At 41.7% G+C, this 23,307-nt stretch overlaps 1 protein-coding gene across 3 annotated transcripts in view; it reads right to left on the reverse strand.

Annotated features, from left to right (window-relative positions):
• LOC108697775 (synaptotagmin-C) overlaps positions 1–22,652 on the reverse strand; it is a 144,784-nt gene extending 122,132 nt beyond the window's left edge. Inside the window, exon 1 of one of the 3 annotated variants that reach the window (XM_041571588.1) lies at positions 22,350–22,652. The gene's annotated coding sequence lies outside the window, so the exon portion shown is untranslated. The other 2 variants (XM_018228142.2, XM_041571587.1) reach the window with 2 other exon arrangements.
• Between the last annotated feature and the right edge of the window lie 655 nt (positions 22,653–23,307).

Raw genomic sequence — 23,307 nt, forward strand, 5'->3', positions numbered from 1 at the left:
GCATGACACTCAGGGCTCATCAACATTGGGCAAATTAGCCCATGAGCAGTAACCCATAGCAACCAATCAATGAGTGGCTTTTTTTTTAGCCAGTTGCAGGTAGAACAATTCATGCAACAATTTGATTGGTTGACATAGGTTACTGCCTATGGGCAAATTTGCTCAGTGTTGATAAATGACCCTCATGGCTTTAGGCCCAAAAAGTAGAATTGTCTATCTGCATTACAGGGTCACACCTTAGGTTTCCAAATGTACAGTGAGATACCATCCATATATACTAATATTAATATTCCCCTGTAGTGATGGGCGAATTTGCGCAAATTTTGCACGAAATTCGCAAATTTTTCGGCGAAGCGAAACGACGAGAAATTCACGAAACGGCGCCTCGTTTTGACACCAGAGCCCGTTTTTGATGCCGGCGCCCGTTTTTTCTACGCCGGCGCCCGTTTTTGACGCCGGAATTTTTGCGGGCGTTTTGCGAATTTATTCGCTGGCGGCGAATCGCGCAAATTCGCAGCGAATTCGCGCCTGGCGAATAAATTCGCCCATCACTATTCCCCTGTAATAAGTGCAATTCTGCAGTCATAAACAACAATATGTTGGCTTTTTAACAGCTCAAACATTCGCATATACCAAAGGAAACCCTTGCTTTGATTTTTCTGTGTTATCAAACACTGATTTAATCTAGAGGTCCCTACTAGCAACCAGGGCTGAAGACAGAAATGCAGCGTCTTCTCATTAAGCCCAAAACATGATTCCAGCACCCACAGTTGAGAGACAACACACGCACCCACTGTTGGGAGATATAAAAGAGGAATAAGAAACCTGGTATCGATATTTCCTGCACACAAATGTTTGATTTACAAAAGTAGGTGAAAAAATAATGAGCTCTGGATACCCACGGAGTTATGTTTTTTTCTCTAGCTGTAAAGATCACCCTCTGATACCAATAGACAAACTCCCACCCAAGCCAAACTAACTTGCGAAAGTAAACACAAAGAAATGAGTCAGCCAAGGTATTACTAAATACTTTTATCCCTTGTTCAATCAACTTCTTGACATCTCTGCCTTTTTCCTCCTCCACTCTATGATTCACTCTGAGAGGGTGGGATTGAAAGAAAACCCCCTTTATCCGCACAGCCTCCTACACCGCGCTCTCCGTGTTCCAACAAACAAGGCTCCATACTTGAGGAGAGGGGGGAATTCCTAGAAGACAACCTCCATGTGCAGAGATATATTCAGTGCACAATAGACTAAAATAAATCTAGGGGTGGTCAGAGTCAATCTACTGCCTGATGCAGAATTAAAAGAACTTGCAACTCAACCACCCACCCTCCTACCTTGCCTTTAGATACTTAACACTACTTGTGAAAGCATGTGGCAACATATTCATGGATTTCTTTTCTCTGCAGGTAGTTAGTCGTTGCCCTTGCATGCCCTCCCCCCTACAGTATATAACATTGTTGGCCTAGCTGATAAATATTTGTTTATTTGGGCTCAAAGCAATGCCGAGAGTATTCACTGAATTACAGAGTATGCAATGAGATGTTTGAACAGGAATTAAGCAATAAATTATCTCTGCTATTACAAGGACTTTTGTAATTACATTCATTGTTTTGTTTCTTTGTTTGGCTGCTATTTTCCTGTATGTATATTATCTTGTTCTTCTCTCTATTCACTAGGCCTGTCTGACACTAATGCTTTACCGCTTTACCTATTGTTGAAATAGAGTTTTCCAAAGTTTTCCAAGTCAGGTCAAGTGATCAGCATATATATATATATATATATATATATATATATATATATATATATATATATATATATAATAAGTCCCAGATTAAGAATGATGGATGGGTGTTGTAGGGAAGATAATATCTGGAAGACCCTGGGATGAGAGGGTAAAAATAGGGGGAGAGAAAAAGACTGGCGTTATCAAACCTTGTACCAGGACAGACCAAGTCCTTATGTGGGGGGGCAACATAATACAACAGAGGACTAGCATTTGAGCTCATCTCCATGCTACCCAAAGTACCATATTTTGGGTCCTTCATCCAACTCTATTTTCTTTTTCCTTCTACCTTGTACCCAAGTTCCTGTGGGATAGCGGCGAATAATTGATTTCCACATTCTAATAAATAAGGTTTTGAAGGAGAACTAAACTACAGAAATAGGGCAGAAATGTTGTACATTATGTTTGGGGCTTCTGTACCAGCCCAAGGCAACCACAACCCTTTAGCAGTAAAGATCTGTGTCTCCAAAGATGCCCCAGTAGCTCCCCATCTTCTTTTCTGCTGATTCACTGCACATGGTCTGTGCTGCTGTCACTTACTGAGCTTAGGGACCCACTCACAATATACAGTACATATAGAATAGAAATGTCACAATATAAGGCTGATTAGTAAATAATTTAGACATGGTACATGGCATCATATAAAAAAGCATTTTCTGCTTGACGATTTGCAACGACCCCTAAGCTTAGCTTCTCAACAGCTGCTGAAAGCCCACTGAGCATGTGCATGTCACTGACGCTCCTAACTAGTGATGGGCGAATTTATTTGCCAGGCGCGAATTTGTGCGGTTCGCAGCCGGCAAATAAATTCACGAAACGGCCACGAAAATTTGCCGGTGTAAAAAAAATGACGCTGGCATCCAAAAAACAGACTCCGGCATCAAAAACGATTTGCACAGTTTTTCTGTGAAAAACAGTGCAAATTCGCCCATCACTACGCCTAAAAAAAGCCAAGATGAGAAATTCCTGTGACAACTTTGATGGCCTGGATCTACTTGATCGTCGCTACTGCAGAGATGCTGAACCTTTAGGCTGGTTCAATAAGTCCAGTATATAATTGTGGCATTTCTAGAAATATTCATTTTTAAGGTTTATTTCTCCTCAGGTGGAAATACATGTAGAAAGGGTTTTAGCAGGAGATAACACAATTGGTAAATATACAGGTATGGGATCCATTATCCAGAAAGCTCCGAATTACGGGAAGGCCATTAAACTCTATTTTATCCTAAGAATTCAAATTTTTTAAAATTTCCTTTTCCCATGTAAAAATAAAACAGTACTTTGTACTTGGTCCAAACTTAAATATAGTTATTATTTAGTGGAGGTGAGCCTATTGGATTTATTTAATGCTTAAATTATTAAGTAGACAAGGTATGAAGATTCAAACTATCCATGAAAACCCCTGGTCCAGAGCATTCTGGATAACGTCCCACACCTTGGTTTCTAGGAGTGGAGAAACTACCTTCCAAAGATCCTGAATTTTAGGGCATTTCCAGAAGATGTGACTTAAGTGTATAAAGTATCCCCACAATGGGGACATTTCATGGTGATTTTGGGCCAGTTTCATCAATTTCACATACCAGTTTAGAAACACCTTAGAATATTGTTTCAGGTGGCTACAACATCTGATAGCACTGTGATCTTCTCTGAACTTTGCCACTAAGACAGCGAGATCCGATCCACAAAGTCCAATTCACATTTATTCATTTGCTTATACTCTTTCACCCTTCAGTACGTGAGAGGAGCAGTTTGTAGAGTTATCATATTACCTATCAATTACCTATCTGGATTTAAATTCCTTTTAAAAGGGGATTGTAGCCCCAGATATCTGAAAGTACCAGTACTACTAATATATATAGTAACATAGTAAGTTAGGTTGAAAAAAGACACATGTCCATCAAGATCAACCTTTTAAATCTATTATAACCTGACTACTAGTTGATCCAGAAGAAGGCAAAGACCCCATCTGAAGCCTCTCCAATTTCCCTCAGAGGGGGAAAAAATTCCTTCCTGACTCCAAGATGGCCGGTCCCTGAATCAACTTGTACTATGAGCTATCTCCCATAACCCTGTATTCCCTCACTTGCTAAACACCATCCAACCCCTTCTTAAAGCTATCTAATGTATCAGTCTGTACCACTGATCCAGGGAGAGAATTCCACATCTTCACAGCTCTCACTGCAACAAACCCCTTCCCAATATTTAGGCGGAACCTCTTTTCTTCTAATTGGAATGGGTGACCTTGTGTCAGCTGGAAAGACCTACTGGTAAATAAAGCATTAGAGAGATTATTATATGATCCCCTTATATATTTATACATAGTTATCATATCACCCCTTAAGCGCCTCTTCTCCAGCGTGAACATCTCCAATTTGGCCAGTCTTTCCTCATAGCTAAGATTGTCCATACCTTTCACCAGCTTAGTTGCCCTTCTCTGTACCCTCTCTAATACAATAATGTCCTGTTTGAGTGATGGAGACCAAAACTGTACGGCATATTCTAGATGGGGCCTTACAAGTGCTCTATACAGTGGAAGAATGACCCCTTTTAATACAGCTCAAGACCTTATTTGCCCTTGATGCTGCCGACTGGCATTGCTTGCTACAGCCAAGTTTATCATGTTGGCGCAATATAAATACATTTTAATAATAATAATAATAATAACAATAATAATAATACAAGGACTCCAAGGTCCTTTTCCATTATGGATTTGCCTAGTGCAGTCCCATTAAGGGTATAAGTGGATATTTTTACATCCCAGGTGCATGACTTTACATTTATCAACATTGAATCTCATTTGCCACTTAGCTGCCCAGATTGCCAGTTTGTCAAGATCGTGTTGCAAGGATGCCACATGCTGGATGGAATTAATTGGGCTGGATAGTATTGTGTCATCTGATAAATTACTGATACTGATACATTACTTACAATACCCTCCCCCAAGTCATTAATGAACAAGTTAAATAAAAGTTGACCCAATACCGAGCCCTGGGGGACCCCACTAAGAACCTTACTCCAAGTAGAGAATGTAGGGTATTTATGCATGGCAATGTGGGTATATATTAACACTGACAAACACAGTTTGAACATAAAGGGTTATTTATGAAGATGGTCGAATGTTGGTCCCATCTATTAACCCCAAGCAGCATATTGCTAGTTAGCTATTACTGTTAACTAGAATTCAGTGCTGATGTGCTATGGGCACATTACTGTAGCTTTCTAACTGAGCTCTGTCCCCTGTCATTGCTTCTCTGCCAGCACAATAATTGGGCTTAACATTAGTTGTCTGGGGGCTGTAATGAACAGAAATGTAATGATGTAACGGCAAAGGGTGGTCACTGCCCTTCTGCATAGATATAATTGCATTTTAATTTATATTCAAGTTTGGAAGAAAGTTTGTTTCGACACAGGACCAATATAGATTCATTTTTAGCTAGAGACACTATTGTTGAGCATGTTCCTGCAATTCCCAGGTCATTTATTCAGTCTTTGCTTAATCATTCTGCAGGTTAGCTCCCTCCCTACAGAAGCATCTCATAAAAGCCAAATCCCTCTATGATGTAGAAGACTTTTTATGAAGCCTGTCTGGCAAAGGTACATAAAAATGCTAATTACAGATGTCGCTTAATGATAAACATGGGAGCAGTACCCTGCAACATTTCTCATTCTGCACAAGTAGATGAATATATTTAAATCAATTATAATAGGGGTGCATTGAACATCAGATTTAGTTATGATATGTCCAAAGGGAATATCAGCTGATGACTTATTTGATATATATATATATATATATATATATAAAAGTCCACTGGTTCTAATGCACACCATACACTGAAAAATGCCCCAGGTGCTACTGAACGTGGCTGTATTATCCAACAAGTCCCAAAAAATCGGTGCACACTGGGATTAATAGAAAAGTTAAAAATAAATACTTTATTAATTACATTAAAATAACTGGTCAACGTTTCGGTCTTTGCATAAGACCCTTGACAAAGGTCTTAAGGTGGCCATAGATGAAAAGATCCGCTTGTTTGGCGACATCACCAAACGAGCCGATATGCCACTAACAGGCATGGCTATATCGGGGGGGTAATCTGAACGTTCGGCCCTATGGCCGAACGATCAGATTACGATGAGAGCAGAATGGGCTTGGGCGCGATCGGTCGGGACAAATTCAAAACTGTCCGATCGACCAAACGACCGATCTCCGCCGGACGAAAAATGTCGGGACTCTCCACACACTGTCCGAAAATCAGACGAATCCTCGATTCGTACGATAGGATCTTTGCGTCTATGACCACCTTAGGCAAAGAGCGAAACGTTGACCAGTTCTTTTAATGTAATTAATAAAGTATTTATTTTTAACCTTTCTATTAATCCCAATGTGCACCGATTATATATATACATCAAAACTGGAGCACTGTTGTAGAGAAAACAACTGCCTGGGTGCAGTTTCACAATATTATGTAAACCGAACTGTACAAGAACCACACTCACAGGACTTATTAAAGCGCAAAAAACATTTTTTATTTTGACGTTTCGGTTCCTATACTGGACCTGAGGAAGGCTCCAGTATAGGAGCCGAAACGTCGAAATAAAAAATGTTTTTTGCACTTTAATAAGTCCTGTGAGTGTGGTTCTTGTACAGTTCGGTATATCTATATATATATCTATATATCTATCTATATATATATATATATATATAGATAGATATATAGATAGATATATATATATAGACAAATACAATGCAATGCACAAAATGTCTCTGTCTTAAATATATTGATAATGGGTTGAGTGCAGAGGACTCTTGTATTTGACTATATGTATTTTGTGGTCACACCTTCATTGCACCCCCGCCTAATGGTTTTAAAAATTACTGGTGAGCACAACTTTCCCTTGTTTGCTATATATATATAGATATATATATACAAGTTCGCAGGGGACCAGCACACTGTTTTTCAAATATCATAAATATTTCTATTTTCATATAACAGTGCCTCCAACATTTCGGCCCGCTGCGAACTTGTTTATATATTTTTTGACCAAGCACCTGGAAAGTGGATTATGTGAAGGAGTGCGGGTATCACCTACATTGCTATTATATATATATATATAATCATAATCCATAATCAATCAGGATACACAGAACATCTAGTCATTCAAAGGTTTATTAGTGGACCAACGTTTCGATTCCATATGATATTGGAATCTTCGTAGGGGTAGATCAGAAGTGGCTGCACACACTGGGACCCCTTAAGATTTATTTATTTTTTGCAGCGGGGCCCGGTGGCAAGTTTTTACACCACTGAAACTAAGTTTACATAACAGATAAGATCTGTAGAATATAATAGTGTTGTACAGAGCTTACCTGTTATCCACTTTTTAACCTACACAATTTAGCCCTATTTCAATTGCCTCTATTGATACACAACAGCTTGTTTAGGTACACAAAATAAAAGTGTTTCTGAAACAAACAGAACACTTACCAGGGTAACAGTATATTATATTTGAATTACTTCAAAACACTTTCATTTTTTGGTGTCACCGTTGCTTTAGAGGAACACTAAGCTCCGTGAAAGAGTATGTGTCTCTGTTTTGCTTATGGTTGCTGCATGGCTTTTCCTGTACATATGAGATAAACGCTCTGGCTCATAATCCTCATTTTTCCATTCACTATGGAGCCTTCTTCTGCCAATGAAATCACAAGCATGGCCACACTCTAGGCCTGTCCCCTGTCTCAGCAGAGCATGTCTTTCCATATTATTACACTGTCTGACATGTGCTGGAGCTCATGTATCAGCCTGGACACAGACTAATTTAGTTTGTTTTGCCCTGTGGAGCTGAGATAAACATAAAACTGCCGACCCACTGAACTTTCGAGCTGACTGTTTTGGCACATGGGCAACATAATTGGAACAACGTGGCCATGTGCCTTAGGCCACCTACATAAGTGGTTCTATATAATGCTCATTGACCGCACATATGGAAGGGGTAATTTACAATCACCCCAGGTGTAAGTGCTAGAGCACTAGGAGGTGCTACAAAATTGTCATCCCTATCCCCCATAAACCTTTTCTGAATACAGTGTAGTAGTTGAATGCAGGCAGGAGCTGTATTAAAGTAGATAATACACAGACCTACTCCCAGGTGCTGATGGCAGGCAGGCTGCAAATTGCAGAAAATATGACCATTAATTGCAAGTTACACCCTGCCCCTCTGTCAGCTTATTCCAAGTGGGGGTACTGTTCCTCCGTCAACATCTAGATAATGTGTGCTCCATTTGTACAACAAGAGTCGTTCTACCTTCAGTTCTCCCACTAACCCCACCCAAGGAAACCAACACTAACCTTACCCAAGGAAACAGACACATGTTTCCTTCATCCCTTAATTCCTAGGGAACACTAATATATAAGGCAATAGCTAGTGTTTTAGTTTTACCCACTCCAACATGACAAAATATCTGACAAATTTTTCCTTTATTATAAGTATAGGCATTTCCTCTGGCAGGAAGGCCCATTCTGTACTGATCATGTTCCATCTCCACATTAAATATCTTTAACAGAATTCCAGCAGGGACTGACTCTGATATAGTTCTGAGAGAACCCAACAGATGCCAACTGTGTTGTTAAATCACAAGCTCAGCTTGAAAGGAAGATAATCAGCGGCTGCTTCAAAATGCACAAATACCGGGAAAGGTTAGAAAATGCCACCCACCGTTACATTTACTTTTGTACCATTTCCAGGCCGAATCAGAACGGCACACGGTTCTGCCTCACTCATAATGGCAAACTACTTAAGGTTTTCCATTAAAAGAGGTAAGTGCTCTGTCACATTAACTAGAGATATCTCTTTGTTCTCATCATTTAAAGTAACAGTGACATTTTACTTAGAAATCTTTTATTTATGAAGGAATAAAACAACAATTGAACAGTTTATTTCATCAAGCACCTATAAATTAGGCAATCTTATTATAATTATCTACTGTATATATACCTGCTAAAATTCCCATTTAAAGGTAAGATATATGGATTGTGAGGAAATCAAAGCCTCACTCTCTCTTTTAAAGGGCATGTAAAGGCAAAAAAATAAAATCCCATTTTTACTTTCTTTAATGAAAAAGAAACATATGTCCAATATACTTTAATTAAAAAAGAAACCTGACTGTATGCAATGAAATTCTCCCTTCATTTACTGCTGTGGATAGGAATTGTCAGACGGTCCCTAACTGCTGAGCAGGGAAACAATCATACTTATGAACAGCAGGGGGAGCCCCCGCCTTACTTCCCAGCCATGCAGAACTCAAGCAGCTTTGTTTATGACGATCCTGAGCAGCACAGACCACACTGAGCATGTGCACAGTCTTAGTCTTGCAAAGATGTATAACAAAGTTACAAGATGGTGACCCTCTGTAGCCAACTTTGAAAGCATAAATTATTTGTTTGATTAGGCTTGTGGTGCAGTAAGTTCATGTTTATATTTAGTATACAAAATACAGCATTTCTAGCCTTATTCTATTTTAGACTTTACATGCCCTTTAAAGGGAAATGTTTAAGCTGCAGAGAAACACAGGCTGAGAATCTGCTCCACCATAATGCAATGTGCCTGCACCTGAATACATTGCCTCGGTTCATGTGCAGGCAGACTTTACGGAGATCAGAGTGAAATGCAAATGTATTTCGTTGCCAAAATCCGCTGCATCTGCCTGTGGTAGTATTGTTGAAGGGTTCCAGATAAAAAATGGCACATGTACATCTGCAAGTGCAGTAAGCAAAGTGCAATTTCCCATGGTTCAGTGTTTTTTCTCCAAATTCCAACATCATCATGGATGCAACAGGAACTGCTCTTGATGGATTTCACTGCACCTAATGCGATTTTGTCCAATTCGGCAAAATTAACACAATTTATCCCAACATTTTTAGTAGTATGTGCCACTGGATAATCCTAAATAGAAAAAATAGGGGCCGCCACCTGGAATCATACGATTCACAGTGCACACAAACGAGCTAAACAAACCATACATGTTAGGTCACATGAGCCAATTAACAGATGGAGTGCTTCCACACTTCTTCCTGTTACAGTGAGAGTTGTAGTATATTTCTGGTCAGGTGATCTCTGAGGCAGCACACAGACCATCACGAAATGGGAGCTTAAGGCAAGAGATGTAAAAGGGCAATATTTACTTAAATATATACAGTATACTAGTTTGGTAAGATTCTTTAATATGCCATGTCATTTTATATAAACTATCTGTTACTTAGGTATTCTTTTAAGAACAAGTGCCAGTCTACATTCATCCCAGGAGGGTAAATTGGTGCACTCAAGGATGTGAGAGAGAATATAATTCTGTGTATGCAGATTCCCCAAGGAGCCCCCTGACTTGGATGGATTCTGTTCTCAAAGGAGCTTGGTCATTAGTACCCTGACCTTGAGGAAGAATCATCTCATTGGTAGTGATGGGCGAATTTATTCGCCAGGCGCGAATTCGCGGCGAATTTGCGCGATTCACCGCCAGCGAATAAATTCGCGAAACGCCCGCGAAAATTCGCCGGCGTCAAAAAAAATTGTTTCGAAAAATGGACGCCGGCGTCAAAAATGGGCGCCGGCGCCGTTTCGCGAATTTTTCGCCGTTTTCGCGGATTTCACACGAAATTCGCAAATTTTTCGGCGAAGCGAAACGCCGCAAATTCGACCATCACTACTCATTGGTTATATGAGCAGTTCTTTTTTTATCTCTTTGCTCTTGCAATGGTAACGCCCTTTTATGCCCGTTAGTTCTTATGTCATACCTTCCCAAGTTAATAAAAACTCTGTGATTTCTTTATTCTGAGTTCTGACTCTTTGTGAGCTCAGAATCCACGGAGCTCACATTAAATAAACTTTATCTTTTCACCTCAAGTGGTCTCCGGTCCTTGAAGATCCACAACAGCCGCAACCAAAGGGCAATGTGCTACCACAAACAAGGTAACTAAGCTGTGATGACTGAAGGTTATTTTCTGTTACAAAGAGAAAACATGGGCAACCCATGTTCTATTAGACATCACTACTGCTTACAAAATCCAATCAATAGCTGATTAGGAGTTGTACCTAATAACATCTTAATGGCTCTAGGCCAGTGTTGGACTGGGATGCCAGGGGCCCACCAGAAAGCCTTAGACCATGGGTCCACTTTCCAAACTATTATTCCTCCTCTCCTCACTCAACCTTTTTATTCTCCTAGTGTTTTATATCTACTTACTACATTCTTCCATTATGTCTCATGTTTCCCCATAAAGAAATAGGGAATGACCATGAAATAGGCCAAATTTTTAGAAGCAAGAGGCCCCACTGACACCTGGGCCCACCGGGAGTTTTCCTGGTATCCCAGTGGGCGACACTACCCTAGGTTGTCTATTCCTGACCAAGAGCACCCCAAATATTCCTGCACTGTCAAGTTCCACTCCTGCAGAAACACCCAAAACTGCTGTACAACTAAACAAGAAAAGCAGCCCTATGACCTGAGCAGGCATATAGCAATAACATTTTAAGTATTAGTTACTCTAATCTAGTTTGTATTTTCCAGGCTATTAGGTGGGCTGGTGAATCATATATCTCTTTGTTTCTAATGACAATACAGCTGTATCCGGGGCTGATCCTGTTATATAAATGGCAGCAGGTCACTAAACATTAAATTGCCTATAGATACCTGTAAGTCATTAGCCTAATGAGCTGTTACTGGGTCGGTAGACCTTCATGACCCTGATGCTAATCCCCCCAGAAAGACACTATATGCAGCTTCCTGATAGTTACTTGTGATTATAACACAGAAACAGGGTTACGGAAATCTTTAGAGAAAACACAGATTGTATTGGAGGAAATAGATACCGTATATACTCGCGTATAAGCCGAGTTTTTCAGCACCCAAAATGTGCTGAAAAACTCGACCTCGGCTTATACGCGGGTCAGCTAAATCCCTGCACATACCGTAGCCAATCCCTCACCGGCCGCAGATACGAGGCTCCTTCCGCGGCCCCAACACACCTCCCTCTCCCATAGCGCATCAGCAAAAGCAGAAAAAAGGTACCGTACCGACTGTCACGATCGCCGCCCGGAGCAGGTCCAGGAGCTCCGGGCGGCGCGTCCTTCCCTGCCGGCGTCGCTCCCAAAATGGCGGCGCCCATGGCCGCCACGTGGGCCATGGGCGCCGCCATTTTGGGAGCGACGCCGGCAGGGAAGGACGCTCCGCCCGGAGCTCCTGGACCTGCTCCGGGCGGCGATCGTGACAGTCGGTACGGTACCTTTTTTCTGCTTTTGCTGATGCGCTATGGGAGAGGGAGGTGTGTTGGGGCCGCGGAAGGAGCCTCGTATCTTATGCACTCAATACACATACTCAATAACAGCCGTGTTATTATGCACTCAATACACCAGCGTATGTGATGTACAATTTTCCATTCTATAAGGTTGCCTCTGATGCAGCTTATTGTAATAAATATAAAAACAAATATAGTCACTTACATTAAATAAGAGGAATGTCCAAAAAGGTGGGAGGTCACAGGGAAAACAAGTGGCAATTGTCCAGCTAATAGTTCTGACTCTTTTAAATCGTTTTAGATAGATTTCTATGCCATAAAACATGATTACACATTTACACATTCACATTTTGAAATCTGACATGGGGCCCCTAGGCTTATACACGAGTCAATAAATTTTTCCAGTTTTCTTAGGTAAATTAGGTACCTCGGCTTATACACGGGTCGGCTTATACACGAGTATATACGGTACCATTAACAATTATATAAATGTACAGGTCTCTTCATCTAGTGAGAACCCGAGAGATCAGAAGGAGACCGTGTTGTGCAGTGCAAGCAGTACAGATGTTGCACTCAATTCGCCAGCTGTATATTATGGACAATCTGGCCTTAAAGTGCTACTGAGTAGTGCAGGGAAATTTCATATAAAACTATCATTTGGGTTTGGTAATTACTGGGCACAGGAATTTATTACTGATGGGCGAATAAATTCGCGAGACACGAGATTAATTCGCGAAATTAATTTGCAAAACTGCGCCGTCAATTCGCTGCCGAAAAATCTGATAAAACCCAATAAAGGTGTTTTCTAGGGAAGGGCAAATGTATTCGGCAGACATTGATTCGTGGCGAATCTCTGCATTTCGCCGCCCGTGTGGAAAACGTGACGTGCATCAAAATTGGTGTGTGCATCTAAATTGTCAAGCGTCAAAATTTTTCGGACCCCCATTGACTTTAATGCATTTGGGAATGCGAGTAAAAAAATTGTTGCGAGTAGAAAAAATTGTTGCGCGTCAAAATTATTTTGATGTCCATTGACTTCAATGAGTTTCATAAATTTTTGTTGATTTTTCCGGAGTTTCGCAAATTTTACAATTTACAGGATCCTCGGATTTGGTGGTAGATTTAAGCTCATGACCAGTCAAGTATTGGGATTGTCTTCAGAGGGAGGTGTTGATAAAGGGCTTATTGGTCAATTCTGAAATTCCAGTTAAGACATGCAGCATGGAATTCTGACTATTTGATTATAAAAGAACCGGATCAGTCAAGGAAGTTATGTGGATGCCTAGAATTTTGAGGTTAAACCTGAAAGTCAAGATTTTTAAGCAGCCTTCCTTAATTTTGCATGATCCAATATAAGATATTAAAAAAGTTTTTAGCATGCAACGAATTAGATTTATAGCATCAGTTTTTAAACTGGGAGACATTAATCTCTCTATGCTGGGATTCCCTATCTGCACGTCACTAATCGTCAGCAAATGTGAAGTCAGTGTGCGGAACAACATTGTCTGCTTTTCTTATGCCTGGAATATGATTTTACTATTGCATATGACAAAATTCCCTCAAATAGCTGAGATTAGAACCCATTCTAGTCCCAGCATAACTTTAGTTGCTTAGTTACCCGCCCGTCGCACTCAGGGCCTCATTCTGTATGAAGAGAGCAGATTAATCCGCTTTCACCTCTAACTCCCACTGTCAACAATAGGAGATAACAGGAGGAATTGTCAGACCTGCTCTTCCTATGGAGAATAAAGCTTTCTGTTCAATACAGCAACTTACATTTCATTAACCTTCCGATTGCTGCAATTCGTTAGGGGATCAAAGGCAGTTTTGTGTCATTTTAAAGGGGTTGTTCACGTTAAAACACTTTTTTTTTAAAAAAACACTTTTTTCAGTTCATTTGGTTTCAGATAGTTCAACATAAATAACGGCTTTTCCCAATTACTTTCAATTTCTGTCTGTGAACGTTTTTCTAATAATGAAGTATAAATCGTGATGGTCGAATTTATTCGCCAGGCACAAATTCTAACTGTTCTAAATTGATACATTTAGAGGCACATTTATCAAGGGTCGAATTTCGAATTCATGTGAGTTTTTTTAAAACTCCCTTAATTCGATTGAATTCTAAATTTGACTGGGGGAGATTTATTTAAAAATTTTAATTTTCAAAACTTGGAACGAGTTTTACAGATTCTAAAACTAATCGAATCGAATCGAATTCGATTTGAATTCTAGAAAACTCAATTAGAATGTCAGGAAGGCTGCAAGCATCTCCAAATTGATCCCTGTACCTCTACCAAAAGGAGATCGGCAGGTTTTATGTGGCGAATAGTCGAATTCGAATTCTTAACAGGCCAGAGTATGATACATCTCGAAAATCGAATTAAAATTTTTTTTTAAAACTCGAATCGAGTTTGGATAATTCCCTAGTCGAATTTAACAGTTTTGACCATTAAAAAAAATTGAAAATTCAACCATTAATAAATCTGCCCATTAGTTGATACATTTCTTATGTTTGTCCCTGCTGAGCAGAATCCCTGAGTTTCATTAAAGGCAGCTGTTAGAATTGATACAATAGTTGTTAATATTCCACAGATACTGCAGAGAAATGTATTAACTAATTGTATCAACTAAATGGAGCAAACAGTTCAGATGCTCCCAGATCACGGAGCTGCCAGACTGAGACAATAGAGATACAACCATTAAACTTTAAACTTCAATTTTTTGGAAAACTGTAAAAAATAAAGGATGGAAAGTAATTGAAAAAAGTCTTTGTTTATGGTGAACAATCTGAAAACAACTGAACTGAAAAAAAGTGTTTTTAACTAGATATTAATGGGCCCCACAGCAAATTGTTTTTCAGGCCCCCAAAATGTTTGACCTATTTTACCAATATTTATTTAACTTCTATATGAACTAGGGCCTCATGGGGTCCCTATACCTCCTGGGCCCTCCTGCAGCCGCAGTGTCTGCTTCCTCTGTAGTTACAACCCTGCCTTTAATGGTTTTTAGTTGGAACAGGCCAGGCTTCCCATATATTCCCAGATTTCTTACGCACCCACATAAATGTCAGCTAAGAGATGACACACTGGCATACAGCACAAAGTGTCAGGATAGATCATTCATTCCCCATCTCAAACAGCTGTGACTGATTGTGCTTATAATTCAGTTATGACTTTCAAAAGACTGTACTGCGTGTACAACAAAAAGAGTAATAGCAGCATATGTAATGCTGAGAGGGAAGGTGTCAAATGTGTCGAGTGTCCAATCTTCATTTGTAGCATATGCAGAAGGGGAGTCTTCTCATGCTTGAAATGTCTTGCAAGCAAAATATCTAGGAATGCAATGGGCCCAACTAGGGTTGCCATCTTTCCCTGTGGATAGCTCCGGGTTGTGATGTAATGGGAGGTGGACCAACAACATCGCGGTTTAATGATGTATCAGGAACAGACAGATGACATCAGGGACGGGGCTATGATGTGTCCATAATTGATTGACCAATCGCTGCATCATTCTCAATGAATCCTGTCCCATTTTCCTAATTTGGAAAATCGGGCAGGCAGTTTTAACCAGGAGAGCCGGGTCAAAAACCGGACAGGTGACAACCCTAGGTCCAACATAGCACCAGCTGTAGGCAGAAGAGCACAAGGAAGTTCCTTGACCAGCGTTGCCCCAAAGGTATATTATGATCTGTACTCTTTAAGTTTATAATTAATAGTAGTTGTCAGACTTTAAGGTCCCCAGCTAAAGCTTGTACTTAGTTTGACCTGAAGTCTATATGTTACTGATAGGCTTATGAAATTACTGTCATGGCATGCATGTGAGGCTTCCAGTAAGAAGGTTTGGGAAGACAAAGTGTGGTTGGGATGAGTACAAGACCAAGTCACCCAGGGTCGGACAGGGGGGACCGGAGCCCACTGGGACTACTGTCCAGGGCCCCCTCGGACCCCCCGCCCCCCTACGATAGTGCGCCAAGCATGCATGCTTGAAGGCGCTGCTCAGCGTGAATGTGTGTCGTCGCAGCTCGCGAATCAGTGAAAGGTGCCGCGCGCATGCGCAGATGGCGCTACCCAGCACATAGAAAAATATCAGATAGGATCGGGACAGGGGACTGGCCCGGCAGGGGCCCATTAAGGGTCGGGCCCACAGGGTTATTTCCCGGTATCCCGCCGGGCCTGTCTGACACTGAAGTCGCCTCTTAGCTCAAAGCGAGGTCGCAGATACAGGAAAACATTGGCGCATTAGTCATTCACTTGATCTAGGACATCAAGTAAATGTTCACCACAACCTTCATTGATTTAGGCTTTCAGGTGTATCTTGCAGAACAAATAGGAAAACTCCTCAAATGGCACCCTAAAGCAAAGATCTGATCATATGAATCTTGGATTCGTACGATTTTCGGACCATGTGTGGAGAGTCCCGACATTTTTAGCCCGGCAGAGATCGGTCGTTTGGACGATGGGACAGGTTAAAAGATTTCTGTCGGCTGCCGATAATATCTCTGCATGTATTGCGGATCGTAGGATTTTCAGTGGGAGACTGTCACCAGCTTTTGTCGGACATAACTATCGTACGATTGCTGTCAGGGACAGAACATCGGCTGATCTGTTCTTTTACTACTTTATTTGATCGGAATGGTTAGTGGCAGGTCGGGAGATGGGAAAGTCCGATCATACGATGATTCGTACGATCGGATCTTTGCATCTATGGCCAGCTTAGGTGGCTGAGGCCCATTATATCTGCTCCGTGCACAGCCCTACAGTTTGGAAACCACTGCAATAGCTCCATTAGATCAATCTCGTAGGTACTTCCCAAAATGACCAGGAATGGTAGTAATTCAATTAAATAGCCGCTGACATAAGTCGGTGTCGAGCCTGAACTCTTTGAAGCCCTTCTTTTCACATTCAGAGGGAACAGACATCCTTTCTGGCTTGGAGCTAGATGGGTAACAATCTAGCTGCCTGGAATGACTGCATAGTCTGCACTGTTCCTATATTTTGGAATAGTGGTTCTCTGCACTAATAAAGTTATATTAATTATGCTACATTGTAATAGCAAATGTGCGCTTCAGACTCCTGGCTCCTGAGCAGCCCTGCAGACTGCAGAATTATTCATTTTAATGGAGTCATGCATTAACAAAAATTCCTAACAGGCTGGGCTCAAACAAGTGGAAAGAAGGGCCAAGGATGGAGATCTGTATTTGGACTACATTAAATTGTGTCTGGTTATTTTGATGTGCACTATTAATCCTTGTTTATAATATAAAGCAGGGATCATCCAACCTTTTTTTTACCCATGTTCCAATGTAAAAAGAGTAGGAGAGGAACACAAGCATAAAAAAGTCCCTGGGGAAGCAAATAATTGCTGTAATTGAGTCATTGGTAGCCCCTATGTGAATTGGCAGCCTATAGGAGACTCTGTTTGGCAGTACACATGGTTTTATGCAACAAAAACTTGCCTCCAAGCCAGGAATTCAAAAATAAGCCCCTGCTTTGAGGCCACTGGGAGCAACATCCAAGGGGTTAGTGAGCAACATGTTGCTCCCAAACCACTGGTTGGGGATCACTGATCTAAAGAAATCTAATTTAGCCTTTCTTTGCCTTCACATTAATAGAAATGAACAATCCAAGAGGAATGTCTGTTTTCGATCATACCTCCTATAATTAAAAGCACCAAACCCCTAGTTATCTGGCTTTGCTTCATTTCCAAGCTTCCATACGGTTATTTTAATAGGGTTATTGGGTTAGGAACACTAGGCACACCAGCCAACGCTACAGCATTGAGAAGAATATATTTAAAAAAAAAGAAAATCACATTTAGCAAGAAAACGCAGCCATCAATGAAGGAGAATACACCAAACACAGTCAAGTCAATGGAGAACAAAATAACATATTGTAACGATTGGATAAAAAGCATGTGTCAAAATATTCCAAAAGGAACGTCTCGTTGTATTCACTCAATATCTCAGAGGCAAAGGGAAACTTTCTCTTTCATCTTTTATTGATACGTGGTAATAATAATATAGCATTTAGGAAAGGGAAAAGACTACAAAATCAATGTACTAGAACCAGACTGAGAACAACCCCTTTCCCTAGAAAATAAAATATTAGAAAGCTGAACTGGGTTGGTGGACAAACCATCCTGTAATATGCTGGTTTTAAAAAATGACATATATCATCTAATAGGTCAAGTGAAATCTATAATCGGTGTATAAAGGCAGCAGCGTAACTAGATGTTACTGGGCCCACAGCATATTCATTTTAGGGCTCCCAATATATCCAGAGGTTGTCCGGTTTTACCAATATATGCTGAAATTGCTATTTTTTTTGGCCACATATGGCGCTCTATTCCTCCCGGGCCCCCCTGCAACCACAGGGTCTGATTTCTCTACAGTTATGCCCCTGTATAAAGGGATAACCAGCAGGGGAGATGGTATTTGATTGCATGTGTTTATTTGTCTGTTCCATTCTCAGTGGTAGTTAAAGACATACAATGATATAACAAAAGCCACCATTTGTTTCCAACAATGATCTACCCTTTCTCTACTGGGGTAAAAGAGATCCCCCAAAACAACTTAATGCACAGTGTAACCAGTTTACAACAGAAACTCATTTTAGGCGCTTTAGATTGTAAGCTCTTGTGGTGGAGGTTCCTAAGATTCTATTTTCATTCTGTAAACTGTTATAATTTATTTTAAAGCGCCGGTAACGTGCTAGCACTGTGTATATAAAGGATGATGATCACTTGGATAGCAGTACATTCTGATCACTGGATGGTCTCCACAGTCAACAACAATGAGACCAAAACCCCTGCCGCCGGCACATTTATTGCTGCTTTTATATGAGCAAATGAGAAATAATGGCGTGATGCATGGCGTACATTTGTGTGTGTGTATCAATGGTGGGTTAAGACACGTGATCACAGAAAGAAATGGCAACAGGTATCCGAAAGGAGAACTGTACTGTGACAACTGGTGCCATGGAAATCATCTCTAGATGCTGAACTGCTCATCGGCAACTGGCAGGGGTGAGTGGTAGTTCAACAACTGGAAAGGGTGCAGTTGGGTATTTATGTTTTAATTAAGGATTACATCAGATCAGCACAACAGACAGTTAGCCCACTGTGGGTGCAATGTACAAGAAACAGGCAGCTCAAATTGATTTGCAGCAAAAAACCCCTGGCCCTGAGTATGAAGATCAACGTGTGTATACAAAGCAGTATTTCTGCACAGAAGCAATGCAAAGGAGCTGACACGGTGTACATTATGCAGCTGCTCAGATAATCACCCCGGGGGGCTGCCATAATATTAGCGACATTATCAGACACTTCAGTATAAACACACACACATAGTTCTGCATTGCTCCAGTGAGTCGTGTGACTCCCGTGTGTTGCATGGATGATTCCCCATTGTTTAATTCCATGCAAGAACCGCATTAAAGGGCAAGGAATCCTCCCACCCACACATACCAAACTGGGAGCACCTAATAGGCATGTATGAGTCTCTAATCATTATTTATCTGCTGTTCTATACATGGTGCACATAATCAAATATCCATTTCCCTGATTTAATCAGTTCAGTTTCAAGGGTACCCCCCTCCAGTCCTTAAAACAATTGCCTGCATTAACTTGTTCCACGTTTTCCCATGAAGGCAGATCAGATTGAGTCTTACATACTGTCCTGAATGTCTACCAGCTGTCTATTCCAGTCTGACAAGCAGCACAAATTTAGGTCACACAGAGCTGGACTGTATAAAAGCAGAAATCTTTTAAAAAAAAAATCAATTTGCCAAAAACATTAAATAATACATTAAGTTTATCTAATATAGGTAAATCTAAAAACAACTGGGCTTGCTGAGTAATCAATGACGACGTTTCACTACTCATCCGAGCAGCTTCTTCAGTTCAAGTTGAGTAGTGAAACGTCGTCATTGATCACTGAGCAAGTCAAGTTGTTTTTAGATTGACCTATACTAGATATACCATGACCTGGATGAATGAAAAGCTTCATAGTCAATACATTAAGTTGTTCATCTCAGCCCATAATATCTCTATGCTGTATGCTTGTATGGGATGGCAATATGGCTTTTTATTTTGTTACAGGTACAGTCCATAGTGATATTGGTCTGATTTTATGCTGCCAGTGTCCCAATTTCCTTCTTTGCTGATCCATTTTACTCCTACACCATCCTTCCTAGTCTAACTCAGTCTTCCATTCCATTAAGTGTCCCACTGTAGTTGTTGCCCTGCTTCATTCCATTCTGTCTGATATCCACTATTTAGTTATCCATTTAATTCTCCCTCCCACCTTGTCTAATTTGGTGTCATATTCTAGTTTATATCCTGGTGAAAAAAAATCTTTCCCATTTATCATACAATTCTACCCCAGTCTCATATGAGGTTCCATTCTGTCCATTTTATCCTATGTAATGCCATTATTTAGCATTCTATTCTAACCTTGCCATGCTTATAGTTACTGTGTGTTCTTTCTATTCTCATGTCATAACTATTCCCATTAAGTGCTTCACTATGTTCCCTGTCCAGACTAATTCTGTTAGGTGTTCCATTGTGTCTCCTGTCTTATTTAGTCCAATGTGGTGCTGAAATAAATGCTCTACCTACTTACATCCCCTCTCTGTTCCACTAAGATCCCAGCCCTGCCTAATTCACATCTGTACTCTACTATAATCCCTGCCCTGACTAGTTCTACTCAGTAATCCACTATTATCCCTGCCCTGACTAGTTCCACTCTGTGTTCCACTATGATTACGTTTGCTGCCCAACTCCACACAACATTCCAACCTGTTCCTGCTCAGTGTCCCACTGCATTCCCTGCCCAGCATAGTGCCATATAGTGCCATTCAGTACCGGTCTATTTCATCCTCTGCGACGCGTTATCGGTGTTCTGTTCTGTCCCTTTTCTAACTTCCCTGTAGACAGATTTCCTTTTTGTCCTCTGACCTGCATATTCCTCTTAATTTTCCATTTTATATCCTGCCCTCTGCTAAATGCTATTCAGTGTGTCATTTATATATCATGTCCATCAGTCAGTCCCAACTGTAAGGGTTCCCTGTCCTACCCTAAGCCTATTCCGTGTTCCATTATATCTCCTGTCCTACAGTAAGTGTTCCTTGTGGTTCCTCTCCTACCTAGTCCCATTTTGTTCTCCATCTAATCTCCTACCCTACAGTCAGAGTCCCATTGGATCCCATGTCCTACCTGGTCCCATTTTGCCCAACAGTTAGTGTTCCATTCATTCCCCTGTCCTGCCCATTCCTATTTTGCCCTACAGTTGGTGTCCCATTGGGTCCCCTGTCTTGCCCAGTCCTATTCTACCCTACAGTCAGTGTCCGATTGGGTCCCTGTCTGCCTTGACTCATTTTTCCCTACAGTCAATGTTCGATTGGGTTCCCTGTCTTGCCCACTCCAATTCTGCCCTACAGTTAGTGTCCCATTGGGTTCCCTTGTCCTGCCCAGTCCTATTCTGCCCTACAATCAGTGTCCCATTGGGTCCCCTGTCTGCCTCGTCCCATTTTTCCCTACAGTCAGTGTCCCATTGGGTGCCCTGTCCTGCCCAGTCCTATTCTGCCCTACAGTTAGTGTCCCATTTGGGTCCCCTGTCCAGTCTTTCAGTGCTTCATTCCTTCTCTTGGCCTTTGGGCCCCCTGTTCTTAGCCGCCCTGTTCCTTTGGGTTCCTTGTCCTATGAAGTCCCTTTTATCTTGTCCCTTCTGCCAGTGTCCCAGTCTCGTACCTGCCGGAGCCCGTGTGTTATTGTGGGAGCCAGTGGAAGGCAACGGGTCCCTCCTGCAGGAACATTAGTAGTAGCTGCGCCTCCCAAGCCCCAGAGCAAAGAGCCTCCCCTGCACCTGATCAGGAGTCGGCGGCAGCAGGGGTCGGTGCAGGAGACAATGTGCAGATGGGGCGGGTGAGCAGCTGGGGAGCCAAACACATGTTATTATTGTCTGTGGGGTTTCTGTTTTCCTTTCCATCCTAATTGAATGAGCCCAGTGTTGGCACAACAGCCGCCCGTATTGTAATTAAATCAGAGCCGCACAAATACACGGAATAATAATAATAATAATAACAATAATAATAAATCCTCACTTGTGTATCAGCAGCAGCAGCAATGGGCTCCGGCAGCCTCTCTAATGACACCCGGGCGATGTCCCCACACGCTGCTTCCCTGACCGGCCGACTCGGGGGAGGTGAGAGCTGCCCGCCCCACCCCTGGCCAGACAATCGCAGACAATCGCACGGAGCTCTGCAGTGGGCTCTTACCTGTCTGCGCTTTACATCCTCGCGGGCGGCCGGGAGTCGGTGGAGAAATCAAATGATCATCAATTCATCCCCTTCCTGTTAATCGTGCGCTGCAATTCGCCGAGTCACTGCTCCAGCTCCAGCCCGACCCTCCCTCCCCAGTGTCAGTCCCCCAGTGTCGGCCCTTTACTTGCAGATCTGGAACAATTTCTGGGTCACAGCGATCCCCGTGTCTGATCCCATTGCTCAGTGTGTGCGAGTGAGAGAGCTCTCCCCTTCCAACTGGATTGGCTCTGCCCCTGGGAATCTCTCTCTCCCCCCTCTCTCTCTCTCTCTCTCTCACCCCCACTGCAGCCTGACAATAACTGGAGCCTGTCCTGGAATCCACTTTCTCTCCCTTCTGCTCTCCAGCACATACATGGCAGCCAGAAACCTTCTAGAACTGAGCCAAGGTGCTTTGTGCCTCCCCCACCAGCATTGGCACCTGCTGGGCATAATGTTGTATCTGTACCCCCAGCCTACACTGCTACCTCCACCCCAACATATTAAGGATAATTCTAGGTATCATTAGATTTGCTGCATGTATTGTAATTCCTGTTGTTAGACTACAACTCCCACAATGCCTTGTCCAGGGCCACCATTAGAAATCACGGGGGCAACCCGTACAACAACATTTTCGGGGTCCCCTGAGCTCCACCCACACTGGCGCCCAAGCCCCACCCCAGATCCCACCCACATCACAGTTAAAGGGCATGTAAAGTCTAAAATAGAATAAGGCGATATTTTGTATACTAAATATCAACATGAACTTACTGCACCACAAGCCTAATCAAACAAATAATTTATGCTTTCAAAGTTGGCCACAGGGGGTCACCATCTTGTAACTTTGTTAAACATCTTTGCAAGACTAAGACTGTGCACATGCTCAGTGTGGTCTGGGCTACTTAGGGATCGTCATAAACAAATCTGCTTGAGTTCT

Source organism: Xenopus laevis, chromosome 7S (assembly GCF_017654675.1).
Source record: "Xenopus laevis strain J_2021 chromosome 7S, Xenopus_laevis_v10.1, whole genome shotgun sequence".
Classification (NCBI taxonomy): domain Eukaryota; kingdom Metazoa; phylum Chordata; class Amphibia; order Anura; family Pipidae; genus Xenopus; species Xenopus laevis.